Genomic DNA, 24,881 nt, shown 5'->3' on the forward strand with positions numbered 1-24,881 from the left:
GAAGCTGGGTGGAGAGCATGGAGGAAGGCAAATGGGAAGAGAGCCAAAATGAGTTTAAAGAATCGTAAAGGAAACCCTGTAACCGGAGAAGTGACTGAGATGGTACTTACATTTATACGTTGGAAGCATCTGCCTTTAATCAGTGCTTAATCTAACTCTGCAGAAAGCATCATTAATAAAGAAACAGCTCGTTGTTTTTTCCTTTGGCCCCATCCAAGTGGGTGAGAGAATACAGAAAAGTCTATGAAAGCCATGCTGTGTTTCTGAATCCAGACTATCTTGTAGGCTATCTAACAGGGGGACTTGAGGGTCTCACCCCCCCGGGACCTCCTGAGGCCCATCGTGTGAAACTGTTTACAAGTCACCCCATCAGCTCCTCCTCCTTCCTTTTCTCTTGTGCCATCAACACTGGGGTTCAGACCCAGGAAAATGTGTGCTTGTTATGCGGTTGACATAAGGGACACCAAGAAGATCCCTTGGCTATCAAGCATCTCCACAATCCATCTGTCATCAAACTCAAACTCCCCACATAAACTTCTGTTCTGTTAATTCTGGGGGGCAGAATTTAAATCTCTTTAGGAGGTATCACACCATAAGCTATTTTCAGCCATTGTCACCTTCCATAGGCTAGCTGACAGCTGTGATGAAGGATACAAGATGGGTGTTTACAGATAAGAAGGAGGTAGGAAGGAGGTGTTTAAAGGAGTGTTGGATTGGAATCATCGGCAGATTTCAGTCCTGTCAGAAGGGACACTAAATACTAGTCCCAGAAAACCTGGCAGAAGTCACAACTCCATCACTATAAGCTGCGTAATCATGAGGGGATCATTCAAAATCACTGAACCTTATTTTTCTCCCTGTAAAATGGGATAATTCTTTCAAATATCCTTAGTCTTAAGAATCAAATATAACAATAGCTGTAAAAGCACTTTGCATACACTAGATGTAAGTATCTGTTAATTTTTAAGAAGGAAAAGACCTGGCTGCTCTTCTCCCTCTGCTGACTCAACACCTAGATCCCACAGAGAGGAACTGAAATCAGACATGAGACTAGTACCAGCCTGGTGCACCGCAGACATAAGTGGTCAGAAATCTAAGCCCCTGTCTGATTTCAGGATGACTCTCAAAATAAGAGAAAACCAACGAATAGGAGAAGTACTTGGAGTTGTAAGCATTTTTTACATCAATTTAAAAAAAAACTATGCATTTGAAGAGGTAAAGAAGACATCTTAAAAGGCCCTGATTTTTTAAAATATAAACTCTTTGCTAGCATTATTTTCCTAAGCTATTTACTCAAATTCAGACTTTGAACTCTGACGTTTCAGAGAATCTTCCTACATCCATCTTCGAGGTTAATGTAAATGATTCCAAATGGAAGAACTTAAGTCAAAGAGTAATAGACAAATAGGCCACCCAAGCAAGCCTTTGAGAGACGGAACAGCGCACCTGGGCAAGGTGGTAGCAACCAAGAGTGGTGACAATGCTATATGGCTCCAGGGATGCAAAAGTGGGGGCATCTCTTCATAATAAGAGAATACTAACATCAGAGCCCTGCCTGTTTCAGTCCTGCCATCTGTCAAGCTGACCAGCCTTAACATCAGTGGCCAAGTACGGTGCATCAAAAGCCATATCTCCCATCTGTTTATTTAGCAAAGATAACATTGAACCTCCACAACTGCAGAGCACCTGGAGATACCAAACAAAGACCTGAGCCCTTAAGGATCATGCTGCCCATTGATGATAAAAGGTATACAAAGAACTATAAAACAAGAAAAAGAGAATCAAAAAGCTGCAAACAAGAATCAAACAGAGCCTCCACAGCACAGAACAGGGAGCAACTCATTCGGAAAGATTTCCAAAGGGAGATGGGATTTGGGCTGAGGCTCAGAGGATGAGTAAGAACTGAACATGCAAACAAAATAGGGATGGAAAAGTATGAACAAGGACACACAGGCATGTGTAGAAAATGTCAAGTGGTTCCATGAGGATGGAATATTGGCAAAAGGAGGAGAATAGAAGAGGAGGATGAAGGGATGCTTCGCATGGCCTTGCATACCACTTGGATACCACTAAGGAGTTTGAACTTGAACTTGTATTGAGTAACAGGCATGAATACTGGCACTGTCTTAAGGTTTTAATTTATATTTATGTGTAACTACCAAGTCTTCTGTTTCCCTAATGTGTACCACAGCTGATATCTAATTGACAATTAGACATCCACATAAATAAAAAGATGTTATTGGGTGTGGTGTATGTCACAGCAGTTGTGTGCGGCCAAAGTGAACAAAACATTTTGTGGCAGAACTAGCTGGGACTGATTTTGGGGACACTACTCTGAGGAGGTACAGAATCCAATTCCTAGGAATCATTTGCATTTCGATTTGTAAGGGAGATTTCTTGGTAGATCCTTATGGGAAACATGCTCATTGAGGACATAGTTTCATGATCTTGTTCACTCCTATGGCCCCATTGTAACAATACATATTATTTAATAGGTGCTTAGTAATTATTTGTGAATGAATAAAAGAACTGCTAACCTCCTCGCAGTCCTTTCTGAAACTCAGAACTGGCTCCTCATTTCTATATCAGGTATGTCTGGTCCTGGGAAGGAAGCTCTAGCATGTCCTCCTTTGTAAGATCTTGCTCTTTACTCCCATCCTTCATTTCAAGTCATGACCTAATGCAAGCCCTTCTCATCTCTCACCTAGACTGTCATAATGGCCTTCTTAATGGACAGCCTGCCCCAACCCCTTCCTGGTAGACTATCCCATATATTGACCACTCCTGACCAACCCATATCTAGCTCTTCTCTGTGCCCTGCTATGCCCAGGCCCTGCACCCACTCTTGAGTATTGCTAAAGTGCCCTCCTCTTGCTCTTTTTTAAAAATATATTTTTTATTATTGATAGTACTAGAGGCCTAGTGCACAGATTCATGCACATTGAAAGGAAATTAATTAGAAGAAATATTTTCGAGGCCAGGGAGGGACCATGAGAGGCTGGCTCCAGGGTGTATCTTGCCCATCTTGCCCAGCCCCAATTAGGGCCAACTGGGGTTGTCTCACCCAGTCCCAATCAGCCAGAGTAATCGGGGTGGTTGGTAGGGGAGGAACCACCAGAGGGCTCCAGGGTGTGCCCAGCCCATCTCACCCAGTCCCAATTGGTCAGATCCCAGCAACAAGCTAACTTACCGGTCAAAGCGTTTGCCCCTGGTGGTCAGTGCACATCATAGCGACTGGTTGAACAGATGAACAAATGGTCGGACACTTAGCATATTAGGCTTTTAAATAGAGAGATTATAGATATTTCTCCCTCCTCTTGCTCTCTTTCTCACTGCCTTTACCGATCTCTCAATTCCTCAATTCCTGCTGCTTCCATAAAGCCTTCCCCAATTATGTCATCCTTCTACTAGTACATATGAGCTCCCTCCACATAAGTAATCATCAATATTCCAATAGCAGATTTTGGCATATACTTTTATGATCAGCTCCACACCATTTCAAAATTATTTTGTGTTTCTCCAAAAGCATTACTGATAGACAAGCACTTCGATGCAGGAGTTTATTTGGAAGTGATCCCAGGAAACAGGATTATGGGAGAAAAGAATAGAAGTCTAAGAAGGAGGAGAAACCATGAGAGGGTGCACACTTGAAATTATTATTGTTATGGCCAACTGGAGCTTAGCCTCTTTGGGTAGCCTCTGAGGAACCATGTAGAAGGAATACACTTGAGAATTAGGAGGCTGGGCATTTATCCTCTGGCTTACATCCTCATCAGCTGAGGATTGTACACAGGGATTTAGCAGCCTCCAAGATGGCCCAATGACCCTTATCTCTTATATTAGCATGTAAGTACAGTGGTTGAGAGTAGCCATTTTGAGACTACATAGTCTCATCCCAAATTTAACAGGTATAACCAACATGACATTGCAGAAGTGACAATGTGCAATTTCTGAGACTCAGTCATAAAAGGTAAGGTGGCTTCTTTCTTGCTCTTTTGAACATCCACCATGCTGTGAAAATACTCAATCAGCCATATGGAGACTTCATGTGGAGAGGCAATGAGACTTCTTGCAATAGCCAGAATCAATTGATCAAACAACCATAAATCATCTTGAAAGCAGATCCTCCAAATCTCAGTTAGGCGATCATTTTCCTTCAACCTCCAAATCTCTGGGCTATGCTTGCTCATGGGCTGAGAGAGCTCTGAGGGCTTTGGAGAAAGCACTGAGACAGAAAAGCCAAGAAAAGCAAGACAGCCAGCCCCTCAAGATGGGATGCTGCTAGCATGCAGGAACTGTCCACCACAGCTTTAGCTGAAATCAGGGTTCAGCTGAGGGAATGTGACAGGGATACCAAAAGGTATCTACTATACTTGGGAACTTCCTAATAGATGGTTCCTGTGTATTCTCTAGTCTGTCCAAAGGGTTTGCCAAAGGGCTTCACATACATGTAGGCACTAAGCAATGCCTCAATGCCTCAAGGTCTCCTGCAAAACAACAGTGAAAACCACCCCATTCTCTAACATCCACACTTCCTTCCTCGTACCTATATTCAACATTTAGTTCACTTAGCTTCTACTTTCTGATATGTATTATTAGGATTACTTTGGCTGCAAGTAATCAAAATCTTCACCTTAGCACATAGTCTTTGCAAATAAAAGACACTTTATTAGCAGGAAACATACAGAATCCAAGGAAAAAGAGGCGGTAGACCTTCATAGGCTAGAACCAAGGACTGAATACAGATAGGATCCTCATAAACATCTAACCCTCCTCAGGTTTGTTGTTGTTGTTGTATTGTCTTACTGTAAACTGGCTTCCTCTGGTCCTCCTTGTTCTGACTGAAAATGGCCACTCTCAACCACTCTATTTACATGCTGGTCCCTTTCATTCTCAGACAAAATTTCTGGAGAAGGAGCTGAACCAATCAATGGAGTCATGCAGCTCCCACTGCCAACCTGGAGATGGATCCGGGAGGAAGAATTCCTAAAGAATCCCGGAATTGGGATAGCACCAACATCACATTATTTTCCAAATAAATGAGGCAATATGTCTGAATGTCCCTCTGTATACTCTTAGATGTTATTCAAAGGCACAACTTTATTGTTATTTGGAAAACAGTATAGTATAGAAGGAAAACATGAGCACACACAGGACTTACAAATCAAAGATCTATCTTGAATTCTGCCTTGTTCTCTGAGCCTCAGTTTCTTAATCCCTAAATTGCCCTGATAACACCTAGTGTGAAAATATTCACAAGATTTAGATGACCAAGGATAATACTTTGTAAAGCACAAGCTAAAATAAATGCATATAGCTGTGGTGAGAGTTAAGGTTTACATATATGGTCTCTTACTAGCAACCATGTCCCTACCCCTACACGAGATACAAATACATACAATTCCAAATACATACAATACAAATACTCACCATAGCCCCTACCGAGTTTAAACTCCAATAAGAAGCAGCTACAGTGAACTGCTGACTTGTCTGTGCAGGAGGGATGGGAGGAGGGATGGTGGGAAGGAGCAAGGCAGGCAGAGGCATGCCGCCAGCCTGAGGCTGGGATAGGTGGCCAAGTCTATATGGAAGCTCAGCGAAGGGACTGGCTGGGAGTCAAAAAGGATATAATTAACTTAGGAATCACAATAAACTTGCAGCCACACTTAATAGGCTTCAAATATTTTCTCAATTTACTCTGGCTTCATTCTTCTCAGTTTGCCCTTGTTAAGGAAAGAGGAAAGGGAAAGGCAAGGCAAAGTTTTAAAGGGGCAGCACCACGAAGCATATAAGAGAGAGGAAAAGGTTTAGGCTTTGAAGAAAAACTCAGTGGCCTGCTGTGATATCAGATAACTGGTGCTGCCCCTCCTTAAAGAACACACGGGGGGAGAGAGTTCCAACAGGAAGCAAGGCCTCTGACCTGCCAGTGAAGCTGCCTTCCCCAGCTCCCCTCTGTCTTCTGTCCCTAACCTCCTCTTGCACGTCCCTTAGATGCTGCAGGTGGTAAAAGGGCTGTGTGGTTCAGTGTCCCCTGAAGATGAATGCCCCATTGTTTGGCCATCTCAGCTTTTTACTGATTAGGTAGAAAGCAGTTGGTTGTACTTTTGGAGCAAATGTAAATGCATCCAGAAATGAATTCGCAGTGTGCACAGAAGAGAGGCAATGTCTGCTAACCGAGACTCAAGCGCAAAATAAGAATGACTGGGTGTCACAGGGGAAATTTGAGGACCTTTGGCCTCAGGTTAATTGCTCCCTGCCAAAACTTGAATTTGATGATCTCAGTTCTCTCTCTAAAATCTTCCCCTGGCTACCTCTATAGAAGATGGTCCAACCACACCCCCAAGTATGCTTGACCCTGTGGCCATCTGTCACCATTAAAAAAATATATCCTTTTGCCCAGACTGGTGTGTCTCAGTTGGTTGAGCAGTCCCATGCACCCAGAGGTGGCTGGTTCGATTCCCAGTCAGGGCACAATCTCCACTATGGGTCTCCCTTATTGATGTTTCTATCTCTCCCACTCTCTATAATCAATAAAACCATTTTTTAAAAATAATAATAATGTGTCCTTATATCCGCCCTCAGGGATCTCTCTTAGCCTTCCCTAACCCCACTGGACTCCCAGTTTTTCTATTCACTTCAATTTCCTACCATCTTGCCTCTCAGGAATGAGGCAAATTTCTTTGGAGGCCTTGAGCATAACAGTGTCAAAGATTCCCCTCCTCCTCTACTTTTTTTTTTACATGTAGGCCCTTGGGGACTTTCATTCCATCTCAAACAATTTATCTGAGTGTGTCTTTCAAGTTAATAATATGCTATTCCCAAAAGAAAGTGCCTCCACCTCATGGGATTGCCATAATTTAGAATTAAAGGTAATATTGTCTTATGTTTTACTGTCAATTTTATATTTAATTTTGGAAATTAAAATGGACCCTAGAAATCTTAGTTAATGCTGTTTTTGTTGTTGAAGCCTCATTTTCAGGACATTTTGGTCAAATAACACCTTGAAGTGAGCATGCGTATACAGGCCACCTGGGTATCCTTCCTCACCTCACCGTCTCTCACACTAGATGATGGCTCACACTGTGCTCCTGCCACGCCACTTCACGGACTGCCCTCTCCTCTTCTTCCTCCCCAAGTTCACACCAACATTCAGGACTCAGTTCAAGTCCTCCCCTTCAGGGAGCTTTTCTCACAGAAAGGTCTTCCTTTGCTGGAACTGACAAATACTGTCCCCTGCTTCCTCCTCTGACCATTTCATGTTTGGATGAGCCTCATCACCTCAGTTAGATTAAAAGATGAGCCAGGGCAAAGACCGGTATCCTCGGCCTTCCGTCTCTCAGCACCCAGCCTGCAGTTGATGCTCATAAATTAACATCCAAGTTCCCTATTAAATGGGATGAAAGATGCTAGATGGGAGATGGCTCAACTGCTTCCAGAAAGACACTCATGTTTTAAAGCCCAAGGAAAGCAGGAGGAGGGGGAAGGGTGGAAGGGCAGGCACTCACTAAAAGCTTGTGGAATACACAGAAGAGCTGAGGACAGAACAAAGTCTCATTTAAAAGGGCAAAGGAAACTCTAGAAGGCTGTTAATGGTGAACTGAATATGATAAATTATTACTTAATTCACTTGTTTTCACTCCTTACTGTTATACACAGTTAATTGGAGGGAAGAAAATGCTGGGCCTGAATGGGGTGGGAGGTGGGAGCAATCCAGGCTGGGAGCTTCTCCAAGACCACAAAGCCATCATGTGGGGATGACACACTGGGCCAATCTCAGCCCCCGCCTCCTGCGTAGCCAGGTCCCATTTACCCACATTCTGATCCTCCTCGGACTGGATCTGATGGCAGCCAGGTGGCCTGAGGGAGGAAGAAGCAGAGGGGTGAGCTGAGTGGCAGGAGGTCTCCCAGGCTCTGAACACCAACTTTGTCTCTGCTGGGCCCTACTCCATGTCTCCCACCCTAAAGAAAACCAGAAGGCCCCAACAGCAAATTTTGACTGAAATTTTCTTACATTCCTATTTATTCACTAAATTTATCCTGCATTCCTACGAAATTATAAAACACTTAGTGGGGGAGGGAGACAAAGAGAAATGAGTGAGACAGAGCTTCTGCCTTCACTCAGCGGGGAGGACAGATACAAGTACATTGAAACCATTGTGGGCTGCCCAGAAAATAATCTTTCTAACACTTAATTTAAGACTGAGAATCTGCTAGAGTCTGGGATTTTATTAATAATCCTGCGGCCGAAGGGAGAAGAGGCAGGCAAAACAAGCCTGATAACACCATCAGCAGAAAAAGGAATTTAGAAACATACAGAACTGACATAGACCAGGATGTGACAAGCAATGTTTGCACGAAAATTAATTGGTAAGGCTTGGAGAGTTGTGGTTACATGACAGGAGAGACAACATTAAAATGCTACCTGTCTACAAGGTAGTTTAACAAACAGTATCAAAAGACATTTTCCTAATTGTAGAATCAGAAAAGGAGGGTTACAAGATATAACACAGGTCTAAGCTTGTCCCTTTTCCTAAACGGGCAATTAAATTTATATGTAATGTTACATTTAAGAACTCTTCTCAACCTTCAGTTGTATCACAAGAAAAAGTTTTTAATTGCTACACTTCTTTTAGTGAAGCTTTTGTGTAAATAAATGTAATCTCAAGAGAAAAAACATTTTCACAAGCCTGTTAATTAGAGGCTCACAGTCTCTCTCTCTGTGTGCGTGTGTGTGTATGTGTGTATGTATGTGTGTGTGTGTATCTTAAAGAAGATCCTGGAGTGACGTTTCTATCAGTACAGAGAGCTAGGTATCTTGGCTAATTCTTACAGTTGAGACAACTGAATGCTGTATTAAAAGCTAAAAAATTAAAACATTTAAACATCTCTGAGTACCCTTTGGATAAAGAGAAAACAGAAACCCTTGGATGAAAGAAAGTGTTAGAACCAGCTCTTACTGAGAGGCCAAGCCCTGCAAACCTCGTGCTCCATTTGGATGGCTCCATGGGGTGTGAGGCAGGACAGAAAACCTGGGCCCATTGAACATGTGATGTTTAAGAGGAATCTACTGGGTAAAGTTGGAGCACCAAGGGCTTGAACCCATAATATTAGGTGAATAAGAAATAAAATATGTTTCTGCAAGCAGGCTGGCAGAAGCAAACACAAATCCTTTCTAGAGGAATTCCACTCTGATCAGGCCCTAAGCAGTTCCCACAATAAGGTTTAATAGCACTTAGCAGTTCATAACCAAAATCACAAAACATACAAGGAAACAAGCCACCGTGAGTGAGAACCAAAGCAACAGACAACATGAAGATTTTAGGCACTAGGATTATCAGACAGGAAGCTTGAGGGCTAATAGAAATGCTTAAAAACATGAGAAACAAGAGACTATAAAGAATGATCTTAGCAAATTTTTAAGTGAAACAATATCTGAAAATTAAAATTTTAGAATATCTGAAAATTAAAATATTTTTTAAAATATATTTTTCTTGATTTCAGAGAGAAAAGGAGAGGGAGGGAGAAATAGAAACATCAATGATGAGAGAGAATCATTGTTTGGCTGCCTCCTGCACACCCCACACTGGAGACTGAGCCCACAACCAAAGTATATGCCCTGATTGGGAATCAAACTATAACCTCCCGGTTCACTCAACCACTGAGCAACACTGGCTGGGCTGGAAATGAAAATATTTAGCAACTGCAATTAGAAATATAATACAAAAGTAAAACAGCACAGTGAGTAAACTCATTTGAAGAGAAACTTTTAAACCAGATAGTAAGTATAAGGAAATCAGACCAGAGTGCATCACAGAAACACAAAATGATACAAAATAAGTAAGAAGTGTGAAGAGACTTGTGGGAGATTAAGTCCAATTAAAGTTCCACAAGAAAATAATTGAAAGAGGAGAAAAAAATATTCCAAATATATTAAACAATGGAGAAATTCCCAGAATTGTTAGAAAAAAACATCAGTCTTCAAGTCCAAGAAGCTCTGTATATCCAAAGAAAGTTTTTTAAAATTATTTAATAAAAAAAAAAATTCAGAACATCCAAAACAACCAGACTCTGAAAACTGCCATAAAGAAAAGGCAATTTAATTGATGGTTGGCTCCTCAATATCTATAAAGGAATCCAGAGAGGAAGAGAATAAAGTATCCCATGTTCTGACAGGGGGGAAATGTCTGTCTAAAATTCTATGTGGAGAAAACTATCTTTTAAAAATAATGGTGGGATACAAAGAGTTTCAGACAAAGCCTAAGAAAAGTTTATCACTAAAAGACCCTCACTAAAGAAAATTCTAAAAAAAATATACCCCAAGCTGAAGAAAGATTTTCCTAAATGGAAAGGCTGAGACCTATGAAAGGAAGGTGAGTAAAAATATGTTAATGTCTGGGTAAAGCTAAGCAAACATTGACTTCAAAATTAATAACAGTAATGATAATAATAATAATGCCTAACTTAAGGGGTGAAAAAGTAGACTAGAAATAAAATATTGGATAACAGGGAGAGATTCAAGCATCCTCAGATCCTTGTATTATCTGCTTCAGCAGGATTCAAGTGTTGATTGGCTTTAAACTAGTGTAGGCATGTTAAACAAACTTGCTAAGAAATAGACATCTGCCATTAGCACATTGCAGTTTCCAAGATTATAGTTTATTTTACACAGCTCCTTGTTTTCTTCATTCGGAAAAACTTTATAGTCTCATCAACCACAGGTTTACAAGCTGCTTTTTTAGAGCTGGCAACTGTAATTGTCCAGGAATGTCACTCCCGACCTGGTAGACAGAGGCAAAGAGTGTAACTGTCTCCCCTTATACCTTAATTATTTTCAAGAAGTAGTTCAGAAAAACAGACTGGAAAATGGCTTCGAGTTATCTCTGATACAAGTTAGAGCTCTACCAGTTAAAAACACCAAGGGGAGCCAGTGCCTCCTGGGTCCGGACTATGGTGGTTGGTGTCTTTAGAGATCAGTCTTCAGTTCCTTTCTGTACACTTCACCTATGGTCCCCAGAAAGGGCAGAAAGCCATCTGACTTATGGCAGATATTTGAGGTCAAGTGCCATAGTAACCATCCCGAGGGAAAGGATAAGGCCAGCAACAGGGCAATCTCCGGGGAGAGTTCCAGCTCAAAAACCAGGAGGGACCAGGAGCAGCCCCATTCAATGTCAGACCTTCCAGTGAGTGGCATGAACCTGACGAGGGGTGTAAAGTGAGAGAGCAATAACTCGGAGCCATGGGAACAAGGGTAAGACAAAATGACAGACTGGGGCCAGCACTGGGCCCTGTTTGGGGCTGCAAGGGCCAACAAGCCACGTGCTCAGGAGGGAACGGGAACCCTGCTGCCTGCCGTGTTGGAACAACACCTGGGCCAGCTTGGGATGCAGAATTCCTGGAACCTTTAATGGAGGCGTTTTTCACAGCGCAAGAGGAAATTAGCCTCACTTCCAACAAAGTGCGCAGATTGTCCTGGCCCACAAAGACACCTTTTCTCTTAATGGTTTAATGGGCTCTGGGTAGGTAGGTGAGCCTCTGACTTAAGTGGAAAAGTCCACGTTTGTATAAGACAGCCCCACAGAGCTAATAAAGTAAGGTGAGGAGCTCCTTTAAAGCTGCCCCTCGTTTATAAACGTAAAGGGGAATGAAAGAACCCTGTGGATTGTTTTCCTGGAACAAACTTCCCAAAAGGTTTAATTTATTAAGAGAAGGAGGTTTCTCTGAAAGTGGGGAAACAACAGAAATACCGCCTGAAAGATGCAATGGCGAGGCATTATGTGGCTGCCTAAAACGTGACCTGCTGCGCAACAAAGATGGTCGATGGTTCAGGAGGGGATGGGGGAAAGGCAAGCAGCAGGATTAAATGGCTCTGAGTCAGGGATCAAGCATTTTGGAAAGGAGCAAACATAGGACAAGGAGGGACTGAAATGCAGACCAAACCCATATGATTCTGAGAAAACCTGAGTGAAGTCCTAGCAACCCTATCACATTTGCATTGTGGCTCAGGCTCTTGATCCAGGTTTGCACTGACTCTCTGAAGCTGGGCTCAATAGGAACCATATGGCATTTTCCAGATACGGGACCACTTCCTGCCTCGTGGTCAAAAAGGAATGTGGTCCCTTGCATTTCTGTGCTTCCTTCTACCTCTCTTCCCTCCCCTCCACAAACATAGCAGGGCCGACAGAAAGGAGACACATCTCACCTCTGCCCAGCCCTATTCCATCTCCCCACCATTGTCCTCAATGCCCTCTCCTCCATTTCTCCCTCCACTGTCACCAAGCTTCTGCCCAACAAGAGTTCTGCCAACAGCTTGGGACTATTCCAATCCCTTGTAGTAATCCTGGGCAGAGTTTAAAAGGAGAGCTACATTTTAAAGATATAAGTGATGAAAGGTAGCTAAGGGTTTATTTATTTTGTAATATGATTTTTTTAGAAATTAAAAACCAGAACTCTGAATGGGTTAGATAGCTGGTTCAATGTCCCACGGCTGTTTAGTGACAAAGCCAAGGCAGGATTCTAGAGCCTGCTGACTCCAACTACAATCCCTAAAATAATTTGAGATCAATGGGATCATAAAGAAATAAGGGTATAAATGAATAAGACAACATAGCGGTGTTTAAAAGCAATAGCTAAGCTCTAGCCAGTTTGGCTCAGTGGATAGAGTGTTGGCCTGTAGACTGAAGGGCCCCAGGTTTGATTCCCATCAAAAGCACATGCCCCAGGTTGTGGGCTCGATCTCCAGTAGGGGGTGTGCAGGAGGCAGCCAATCCATGATTCTCTCTTATCACTGATGTTTCCATCTCTCCCTCTACCTTCCTCTTTGAAATCAATCAAGACATTTTTTTAAATAAATAAAAATAAAAGCAATAGTTGCATTTATTTATTTATTTATTTATTTATAATATTTGCACTACTGAGAGGTGGGGGCCTGTGTCCCTTCCTCTGAATCTGGACAAGCTTGTGACTGCTTCAATCAATAGAAGGAGTTGGAAATGATGCTAGGTAAAAAAAGCCTGCCTGGTTCTCTTGGGATACTCACTCTGTGGAAAGTCAGCCTTCATATAAGAGCACAAGTACCCTGAGACTGCCACGCTGCAAAGGCCACATGTGGTGCTCTGGGCAACAGCCCCTGCTGAGCTCCCAGCCAACAGCCAACATCAGCCCGCAGCCATGTATGTGCAATCCTGGATATCTAACCAGTGGTACCCTTAGATGTATGCCCTTTAGATTCCAGCCCTCAATTTTCAAGTGACGCCCCTGCATGTATGTCTTCCCAGCTGAGGCTCCAGGTGCCATGGGTCGGAGAAGCCACACCTACTGTTGCCCTGCCAGAATTCCTGACCTGCAGAACCTATGAGTACAATAAAATGGTTCTTGGAAAACAATCCGCTTTGGAGGTGATTTGTTATGCAGCAGAAACTGGAACAGACATGTACAACCTGTGCATCTGTGTAAGTAATAAATTTCACATGACTTCCTCTAACGGTTTTTCAGAATTCCCTTAACAAGCCATGAGAAGGAGGCAGTTTTGGAGGATGTGCTTAGAGAAAGCAAAGCTACCCCCTCCACTTTCACACCCGTCACTCCAGCCAGATCTGCTTTCTGGAAAGAAGTGGACAAGCTATGTTTTCCACTCCAGGGCCACATTAACCTCTCTGAACTTTCGTTCCTCCTCTATAAAATGAGAGCTAGCCAGTAATTCTCACTTCGTGGATCTGATGGGCGATCCAGGAAAGTGAAGGTGTAAGCCTGCTCTGGGAACTCATCAGCACTCTCTAAGGATACTCATTATGGCTACCTACAGCTTGTTTCCCCACTGGTCCCTCCCTGGCCTTGCTGTCCAGTAGATATGGCCTGACTCTGCTGAAATAATTTTCCCAGCCCGAGCCATTAGCTCTACAGAGCCCCACACAGCTGTCATCCTTCCCCTCTAGTTTGCACCTTTCCAATAAAAGCATCGCCTCTTTTGATTACAGGAGAATTCTCCACTCTAATTGACTTCCATGCATTAAAGTTTTACTGAGATGATCTCAGCGGCTCCCTGGGGACAGGAGAAGTGCCTAGCATTGCCTCCCTTAGGGCTCTCGTGCTAGTGGAGAATTTCTAAAACTGCTCTAAATTTTGGCAAGGCACCTTCTGAGGGATATAAAGAGCATCTCAACACAAGAAAAGCGCTCAATTTCCCTCTCACCCTAGGGCCTAGGCACAGGAGGGTGAGGGCACCTGGGTCCCAGGCTCCCTGCTGTATCTCACAGCCCTTGCCACAGGGGGCAGAGCAGGCCACAGACTTGGAGAACTGGGCACCTGCATTCCTGCTCAACTCTGTTCATGCAGAGACACTCGTAGTGAGAGGTGTGGTGCCTGCCCTCCATCCGCAATATGCCAACATTAGGAGGTGTAATTAGCCCTAAAAGAGGTAAAATGGAGGAGGAAAGGGGTTGGGATTAGGAATAAGCAAGCTAGGTTTCTTACCAGGAAAGAAACGAGTGTCAGACCTTTGAGAACAATAATAATAGTAAACATTTATATCCCACTTGCTTTGTGCCAAGTCCTGCCCTATGACTTTCATGGACTTGAAGGCATTCATTCCTCACAACTCTTTGGGGCAGATTCTACTTTAATCCCCTTGAAGAGATGAGAAAATGGTGGCATGAAAAGGCTGAGTAATTCAGCTAGAATTAGAGCTAGTAAATGAGAGAACCAGGATGGCGAGCCAGAAAGTCTGACTCGGAGTCTGTGTTCCTTGTCGCTACACTGTGCGGCCTTCCAATGGGAGGAGATGAGGAGGAAGAGAAAGGCCTTCTGAGCAGGAGACACAAAAGTGCAGAGATAGGATTCTGCTCTCTGCTTGGTGGTCAATCATGTCTTTCTGCTATCTGCCAGGAGAGGGGGGGGAAATAAATCACGCATATGGTTTTGTATGCTTAGATATTTCTAAAATGACAGCCTCAAAAATGTTATCAGTAATTACCTCTTAGAAGTGGAAATGGGGGAATAGTGGAAGGAAGGGAGGGAAGCTCTTATTTTTATGCTCTGAAAATGTTAGAAAAATTTGCCTTGAATTACTTTTAGAATTCCATATTGTTTTGTGTAACATGAACAAAGGAAAGATCCACCTACCCACACTCCCACCATGGTTCCCCAGCAGTGGTCGGCAAACTACAGCTCAGGAGCCACTTGCGGCTCTTTGGCCCCTTTAGTGTGGCTCTTCCACACGGCATGGGCGAGTCTATTTTGAAGAAGCGGCGTTAGAAGAAATCTAAGTTTAAAAAATTTGGCTCTCAAAAAAATTTCAATTGTTGTCCTGTTGATATTTAGCTCTGTTGACTAATGAGTTTGCCGACCACTGCCATGGGAAACAGCTGTTAAGAGGGAAGCTGACCAGTTAAATACAGTCCTTGGGCTCCAAAGGTGTGCAGAGATGAGCCTCTGAATCCTGTCTTCTGCCCAGAGGGAGCTGGGGACCTGCCCTCTGGCCATTCAAAGGGCCCATCCTTCAGGCCCAGGATGCCAGGCTGACCCCCTACCTCTCTTTTCTACTCTCTAAGCTTACCCAGCTTTCCACTCACCACCACGTTTGCAAAGATCACAAAGGAGAATCACAGACCCATGTTTTGCAATTTTTAAAAATTAACTGAGAATTTACAAAAACTGTGAAATTCCATATAAACACCTGGATTTCTTAGTTTGTTTGTTTTTTACCAAACTGAAAGATGTGGAAAATTCTAGGTGTGCGTTCCTACCAGGCAACTTGGAAGCTGAGTTGAGGTTGCCCCATGGACAGGACACACACTCTGCTTGCCTCCATCTTTGCCTTTGCCACTCCCCTTACTCACTCACATTAAGGTCAATGCCATTTATATTGCCTCTGTGCTGTTGTTTTTCTTACAACTGGTAGGCTCCCTTGGCTGCATCCCCTGCTAAGTCCCGGTAAGCAATTAAACTTGCAGTCTGTGGTTTAGACTGCAAATAAGTCCCACAGTTCTGTTCTCCCCAAGATCCTTGAGTGCAGGAACAAAGTTCAACACATCCTTTGCATTCCACACATCCTCTATATGGGTACAGCTTTTCACTGAAGGCCTGATAAATTGATCTGTCATGGTTAAGTCAGAGAGTAAAGACTTGGATTTCAATCTATTCAGGACTGGCTGTGGCCAAATCCTCCTCGAAGCTGAATGCTCAATCCTCCCCAAGAGTGCTCTGTGCTTTTATGCCCCGAAACACTGATAGACAAGGCACTGCTCTCCTCTAAGCTTATAGTTTCACTAAATATAACTACTGACTTCTGCTATCTGTCTTTACAGACAATCTGCATACCTCTGGCTGATCTATCTTGACAGCCAACTTCCCATTACCTCTTTCTCCTGCTCATGCATATTACATGAATAACTCATGTATCAACAAAAGGGGAAATCCCTTTACCTTCTACCTGTTTCTTTTTAAATAGTAAAAATACCCTTAAAGTCACTGTGTCATATAAAAACTCTTTCACACCTTTCACCTCACTTAATCCTTAGAGCAAACCCCACCAGAGTGGTGCAGTCACTATTTTAGAGATTAGGAAACCAGTGCACAGATAGGTTAGGTGACTTGCTGAGCATCACATAGCCCATGTGGGAGCTGACTCTCTAATCCAGTGACTTTCAAGGACAGGTAGAGTTGACTGATTCTCAGGACCAGTGGTTATGCTGCTCTTGGCCCACTCAGTCCCAGAAAATGACTGCAATGAAAAAGGGAGAGAAAAAGTCATCTCCCAAGGCACTTTTCTGCCTTAGATCAACTGTGACTGTGTTTGTTTGAGGTGATGTGACTTCCAAGTGCTTGGGGATGCACTTGTCTGGCCATGAGAGCAGAAAATATTTCTAAAGGGGTTCATGAGGGGCAACAGACCCCAGACATGGGACACTCCTAGGAGTCTTACTCATTGAAGAATTCAGGACCAAAGCTACAAGAATCAGCAAAGGGAGCCTGACCAAAAGTGCATCTCAAATGCCACTTAAAGGCACTGAACCAAAACTTGTCTCACCTTTTCTGACCATTTAGGTGTCTCAAAGTTATGCTGATTATTTTAACCAGTTCAGCCTGCTATAACAAATACCATAGACTAAGTAGCTTAAATAACTTATTTCTTACAGTTCTAGAGGCTGGGAAATCCAAGATCAAGATCATTTCTTACTGTTCTGAAGGCTGGTCTTGGATTTCTAGGGGAAATCTAAGATCAGTGTCTGGTGAGAGCCCACTTCCTGGTTTGCAGACAGCCACCTTCTTGCCAAAGAGAGAGAAGTGGGGATTGTAGGGGTGGGGAGAGAAAGCTCTCTGGGTTTTTCTTGTAAGGGCACTAATACCATCATGAGGGTTTCGCCCTCATGACCTCATCTAAACCAAATTACTTCCCACCTCCTAATATCATCATTGTGGTGATGGTTAGGGTTTCAACACACTAATTTGGAGGCAGAGAGACAAACATTCAGTCCATAAAGCTGACCTTGGATTCTTTTTCATCTCTCTAAAATTATTAGCATCCTGCTAAGCCACTAAGTTTTGGGGTGATTTGTTATGCCACAAAAGCTAACCAAACACCCCTCTTTACTTTAGATGGACTCTCCATGGTCCTGTCTTGAGCCAGCCCCTCCACATGCACACTTTTATACTAAACAGGAGAGGAATTAATTTCACTGAAATAATCAAGTCATGCATCGATCATAAAACCAGGCCAATAGAAGCTTTTAGTCACTAAATGAGATTGCATAAAATTATAGGGAAACACTGTAAGTCCAAAAGGAATAGAGGTCTGAAAAAAATCTATATATTCAAAGAAAGAAAACCTCAAGTGTCAACACCTCTCAAACACTGGCAGTTAAATTAATAAGATTCATCAGGTAAATGTTGGGATGAAATATGTTTGAGAAGTCACAATGTCCTCCAGGACCACATCAAGAAGAACCGGAGCCATTGCACCCTTGTTGTCAACACGTCGTGGAGAGTAGGTGGATAAAGGGCTGATGCACAGAGAAAATAGTCAAAGAGCAGAGCGCAGCAGCACCCATACAGCATTATCCAAAGTAGGGGGTGCCTAGCAGATAGAATATTTTAATCAACTTGGAAAGTCTGACCTTTTCGAGAATGGATGCATCTGGCTGTCAAGCTCCATGACATCAGCCAGCAGTTATCCAATTAGATCCTTTTGTAGGAGTCCCAGACATGCTTAGATGGCTTCCAGGAGACATTTTTCCTAAAGGTAGACTCCAGAAGCTTCCATACAGACCTGGTTCTCTTGACAGTTTTATTGTTCATTATCAGTGAATAAATCAACATAAGGCTGGCATGGGCTTTCAACATGAGGGGCTTTCAACATGAGACCTTACCTTTGAGAAAATTAAACACTTAGAAGATAATTTCCCCAGAATCCCACAGTTACGTCTACCCACCTATTAGCATCTGCATTCATAGTCACTGCCTTCTGTCCTATAGCAAGTTGCAAAGATGGCCACCAATTCTCCCCGTCCTGAACCCATTTCCCACTGCAATGTCAATATGCAGCTTCTCCCATTAGGAGGTAGAATCTATTTCTCTTAACTCTTAAATATGGGGTTGGCCTTATGACTTGCTTTGGCCTGTAGGACATTAGAAAATGAAAGCTTGAGAAATATTTGCACACTGTATTTTGTCTTCCCTTGCTGAGCTTTGGAAATCGGAGACCACCATGTAAACAAGTTCAAGCTAGCCTCCAGCAGACAAGAGGCCATGTGGAAAACAAAGAGGCACCCCAGTTGACAACCAGATAATTTCCAGATATATAATATATGAGTGCCAATCAGATGATCTGAGATCATCCAACTTCCAGCCAATCCAGCAGCTGACCACAGCAAGCCCAGGAAAGATCAGTCAAGATAGCCCAGATAAGAACCAACCGTCCCGCTAAGCCACTAAGTTTTGGGGTGATTTGTTACACCACAAAAGCTAACCATACTCCCCTCTTTACTTTGGATGGACTCTCCATGGTCCTATCTAGACCCAGCCCCTCCACATGTGCCCATGTCTCATCCCCTCTTGTAACTTCAGAAACACAGTTTCATCATTTCTCCCTTTTTCTCTTCTGCAACAAAAATATCTTCCACTTTAATGAATAATTTCTATCTACCAGGTTGCAAACATGCTGTCATTTACTCATGTTAATAAAAAAAAAAAACAACTTTCTTCTGATTCCACATCCCCTGCCAGTTTCTGCCCCATTCTTTACTTCCCTTTGCAGCAAAAGGGTTGTCGATTCTTACTTTCTCCAATTCCTTTCCTCTTGTTTTCTCTGAACCCATTCAAATGAGGCCTTTGCCTCTATCCTTATAACAAAACTTCTCAAGTTAAATCACCAGTGAAGTCAAGTTGTTAAACCTGATGACTATTTCCCAGTCCACATCTTTGATAATTTAACTGCAGAAGACAGTTGATCATTCTCTTTTTTCATATACACCTTTTTTTATATATACACCACACTCTTCTAGTTCTCTTCCAACCTCTCTGGCAGCTCTTACTCATTCTTCATTTTTGTGTCCTCCTATTCTCCACAAGATCTTAATATATTAGTGCCCTTGGATTCCATCCTGGGCCTCTTCTCTCCACTACCACCCTTAGTCGTCTCATCTGTCAACTACCATCTATCTGCTGTTGACAATCAATTTATACCTCCAGCCTGTAACTCTCTCCTAATCTATAAACTCATATTTTCAACTGCCTATTTGATATCTCCACTGAGATATATAGTAGACATCTTGAACTTCACACATCAAAAGCTAAACTATAGGATTTTTTCATGCTCAAACCACTTGGTTTTCCCCATGTCCATTGACGGAAACTCAGTCCTTTCAGTAGCCAAAAAAACAAACAAACAAACAAACACCAAGAATCATCCTTTACTCCTCTTTCTTTCATATCACATATCCAATGCATCAAGGTAAATGTTGGATCTATCTTCAAAGACAATCAGTCTTAACACTTCCTTTGCTTCCACCTAGAATTGGTGTAAGTGATCACCAATTCCCACCTCAGTTATTGCAATGGTCTCCTAGCTGATCTCCTGCCATCACCTTTGCCACCTAATTTATAAAATAAATACATTAAATGTCTATAAATTAGGGATGGGAAAGGAAGGATTTTAATAATCCCCTTCCCAAGAAAGAGAAAATATTTGCTTTAACACGAAACCAGTTTGGCTCAATGGATAGAGCGTCGGCTTGGGGACTAAAAGGTCCCGGGTTCGATTCCGGTCAAGGGCATGTACCTTGGTTGCAGGCATATCCCCAGTAGGGGGTGTGCAAGAGGCAGCTGATTAATGACTCTCTCTCATCGATGTTTCTAACTCTCTGTCCCTCTCTTCCTCTCTGTACAAAATCAATAAAATATTTGCTTTAACAATCCCCTCCCATGAAAGGGGGAGTTTCACTGTGATTACTATGAATGCCTCCCCTGCTTCCTAAGAGTTGGTTCACCTTATACATATTTTATTTACATGTACTGCTTTTTAAGAAATGAGGCTGCAGTGCTAAGGAGAGGAAGAACAGCCAGTTACATCAGCAGCTGGATTTCTCACGAAGCCCAGAGAGCCGTTTCTGTGAGCCAGCCCAGCCTTTCCTTGATTCAAGTCTGGGAAAAGCAGATACCACTCTCATGAGGAAACCTCACTCCTCTTATAGAGGGAGCTGGGCCAACGATCTGGAGCCAGGGTTGCAATCTCCGCTAACCAAAAACACAGCACGTTCAAAATGCTTTCATGCCTAGTGGGCCCTATATGCTCTTATAGGGTACAATTAAGGAGTTCTTTAGGGGGGTGAAAAAAAACCCTTTTGAGGATAATTGGTCCTAGGAAAAAGTCACTTTAAATGAACCTATTTAAATGGGAAGCAAGAGTTTATAGTAAATAGTGGGAAGTAGGGGGGAGTGTGAATTGGGGCTTTATCTTTAAAAGAATTAAAAATTATGGTAGTAAATTTATTTTATATTTAACCACATTTTTATTATAACTGCAACAGTGAACTAATTCTTAGAACATAACAGGCATCAAGACATGTTTTGGGAATGCTTTTTTCAGGGGGGAAATTTGTAAGATAGCAAAATATGACACCTGTCACTTCTCATTGGACCTTCACAGAAAAGTTGTAAAGAAAGGAAATTTTGCAAAATATTCAAAGGCTTTATCCCTTTTCTGATCATCCCTTCCTGAAGCCTATGAGAGATAATCTATGCTGATTTTCTCTCTCCCGTTTGTGACCAAAAAAATTCTGCCAAATCTTCATTTCTTGGAGACTTCCTAATAATTATTGAATCAGACCTCCACCATCACTTTCAGTATCTTAGTAAAATCCCATATCTTTTGCAAGAGTGGCCATTTCACTTTGCAACTGGTTGGCATAGTAATCACAGTGAAACATCTGACATTATCGTTGGGGGAAGATGGATGCCAGTGTTAAGCCAGAGGGAGGTGTGAAGTGGGGACTAGCTTTATAAGAATTTGTTACTAAGCATTTCGGGTTGGTATGACCTTCATTTTGCGAATTCCTATAGTAATTACTTTGATAATAAGACTCCCCTGAGCTCACGAACAGGAGTCAGCACTGCAGTTTCTGGGGAAAAGGACTACACCGGGAGAAGAGGGAATGGTCCATCCCTGCCAAAGGTGGTCACCTGCAACCCAGGTGATGCTGGCTGAAGACTGTAAGGTCCATCCAGGCTGTGGTTTCCAGAGCCTGCGTGTTTAAGCCTTAAGGCTATGTTCAACACCTAAAGCTAAAGTACTGAAAAACAAAGAACAAAACCCCACAAGTATCTGCTTTGTGACTACTGCCATCTACTGAGGTTAAGCTTCATTTCTGATTTTACTGTCCACATTACAACCAACTCTAGGAGGCACTGCTGCTTCTGACCTGGATAGTTTGTCGTTTTTTAACCGGCCTCTTTCAGTCACACCTGAGTTTATGTTAATGGGGTGATTTTGGGAAAGTCCCTATAGCCTCAGGATGGGGGATGGTTGACAGGGAGTACCAACCATGAGATTAGAGGGTTGGAACTTTCAGCTCCACCTTCTGACCCCTGCAGTCATCACTAAAGGCCAAAGATGTAGTCAATCATGCCTCCATAATGAAGCCTCCATAAAAAGCCAAAGGGCAGAGTTCAGAAAGCTAGTGCACCTGGGCAGGGCATGGGAGCTCCACACCCCTTCCCCCATACCTTGTCCTATGCAACTCTTCCATCTGGCTATTCTTTATAATTATATGCTTTATAATAAAACACCAAATCCTTATCTTGTGCAGTAGGAAGTCAATAGATAACTCTGAAAAAAGAAGATATAGACTGGTTTGGCTCAGTAGATAGAGCATCAGCCTGCAGACTGAAAGGTCCCAGGTTTGATTCCGGTCAAGGGCATGTACCTTGGTTGTGGGCACATCCCCAGTGGGGGGGTGGGGGGGGGTGCAGGTGGCAGCTGATCCATGTTTCTCTCTCATGGATGTTTCTAACTCTCTATCCCTCTCTCTTCCTCTCTGTAAAAAATCAATAAAATATATATCTTAAAAAAAAAGAAAAAAGATGATATAGAAATATAATCATGTCATTTAGAGATATGGAATGAAATAAATCATAAAAGCCTGAGAAAAGAAGTGGAAGTGGTAGCCTCTGGGGAGAGGGAAATGGAGAAGAGGGGCTAGTGTTTTCCCAGGAGTCCTATAGAGCTATTTGACTTTAATCATGTATAACTTTAAGATAAAAACTGAAAAAAAGAAAAAATATAAGTAGAAGTTCTAGTGTTGTTGTTTTTCTTGACCTCAATTTTTTTTAAGTTTTTAATATATATATATATATATATACATATATATATATATATATATATATATATATATATTTACTGATTTCAGAGAGGGAGAGGGAGAGAGAGAAAAACATCTATGATGAGAAAGAATCATTGATTGGCTGCCTCTTGCACACCCCCTACTGGGGATAAACCCCACAACCCAGGCATGTGCCCTGACCGGAATCAAACTGTGGTTCATAGGTCAACCCTCAACCACTGCGCCATACTGGCCGGGCTTGCCCTCAACTTTGAAAACATTGCTTTGGTTTAGTTGTCTGAATGTCCTCCCATGCACAGAGAGGTTGCCAGTTCAATTCCTGGTCAGAACACATGCCTGGGTTTGAGAGACTACCCCCAGTAGGGGGCACGCATGAGGCAGCTGATCGATGTTTTTATCTCTCCCTCTAAAATCAAATTTTTTAAAGTCCTATTTCATAAACGAGAGAGAGAGAGAGAGAGAGAGAGAGAGAGAGAGAGAGAGAGAGAGAGAGAGGGCATGCAGTTTAGTCTTTTGATTCAGAGACCACAATCGCAGTACATTTGGGATTTCAAATTTTGATTTAAGAAGCGGAAAATTCTCAATCTAGGGAAGAGGCATAAAGAATCACAAAGCAGGGTTGCTGAGAAGGGATACATGTGGCTTGAAGAAAAACCACTGTTCACTTGAGAACCGCTAATATTTATAGGAAGCAGAGAAGATAGAGTCAAGAGGATGGTTTGTGGTTCTAGGTCTGCCACTTACTCATCTAACAAAGCACTTGGTCTCAATTTCCTGTTGAATAAGAGGGGCTGCACTTGATGGTCACCAAGGTTACAATTAAGTCTGAAAATTATCGTATGTTCTCCCAATACTATTCTGAACAGCAAAAACAGGTCAGGCTGATCTAGACAAGATAATTCTTTTATCTTTAAAATAGAAATAAGAACATTTTAGAAAAAAATATTTGGTCTTTGAGATTTACAAATTAAATAATACATAATTCTATTTGTTGAATAAAATTAGTGTCCTGGGTATGGCTTCTTTACATGCAAATGCCATGATGTTTTTATTTGGGCTCCCTGCCACCCGCTTCCCTGCTTCATAAATTCTACTTAAGATGCTGTTTTTGCTTCCTGGTCTCTATGTAGCTTAGAAAAAAGGGAGTATGCCTAAGTAATAAGTGATGATCCTCATCTCTTACTTTTGCTTATGCTCATTTCTATGGTTTCTACTGCAATTATGTGTCTTTACTAAGGATGGCTAAAAATGTACCTGCAGTAAGAGCTTATAAATGCAAAGGTAAATGCTTGATTAGCTGCAATTAGGGACCCATGAAAATAAATACCAGGTGACAATTTGCACTGATCATCAAAGAGCACTAATGGAGGTGAGAGGGAGCATCCTTTTCTTTTAAAAAAAAAAATAACCAGATAACGAAAAGTTATCAATAATGTCACCATTTAGAGAAAACCACTTTTTATTAAAGTGTATTAAGTGCATCCTTAACAGTGTCTTCCAATTCTCTTTTTCTTGGCAGATATAGTAAAAGTAGTGGTCCAGAGACACGTTTCAAAGACTTAACACACATACAAACTCACATACACCAACTCTGGCTGTGCCATAACTAGACTATGGAAGAAACACGGTCCCTGCCAGAAATGAGGCAGAGAGGAAGCACGGGAAAAAGAAGTTCCCTGGTTTCTTTTCTTTTTCTCCAGGCTCCCAGTAGCGCCTCCCATTGGCTGAACCAGCCAGAGGCCAGCTGACATGGGGGTCTGGAAAATGAAGCGTGCAGGGGGCAAGCCCCAGACAATCACAGAAGGGACAGGGCGAGGCATAAAGCACAGGATCAGTGTGGTCCACCCTTTGTTCTCATCCTCCAACCCATACCTCACTCTCATAAAGTCACTCTGTGCTTCTACCTGCTTGACAATAAGGGCTCCAGTATAACTGACTTCCCACCAGGGCTTCCCACCATATGACATCACCCCCTTGAGGGCTTTTCCCTCAAGGGGGTGATGTCATATGAGGGGCTAAGCATGGGCCTTTGCTGTTGGCATATTGCAC

The 24,881-nt window shown here is 42.5% G+C and overlaps 1 protein-coding gene across 1 annotated transcript in view; it reads right to left on the reverse strand.

The window, feature by feature from the left end:
* Positions 1-24,881, reverse strand: part of SCN11A (sodium voltage-gated channel alpha subunit 11) — a gene marked incomplete at its 5' end in the record, with an annotated part of 101,811 nt that overhangs the window by 71,631 nt on the left and 5,299 nt on the right. The window lies entirely within an intron of this gene.

This window comes from Pipistrellus hanaki (genome assembly GCF_964339955.1).
Source record: "Pipistrellus hanaki genome assembly, chromosome: 13".
NCBI classification, from domain to species: Eukaryota; Metazoa; Chordata; class Mammalia; order Chiroptera; family Vespertilionidae; genus Pipistrellus; species Pipistrellus hanaki.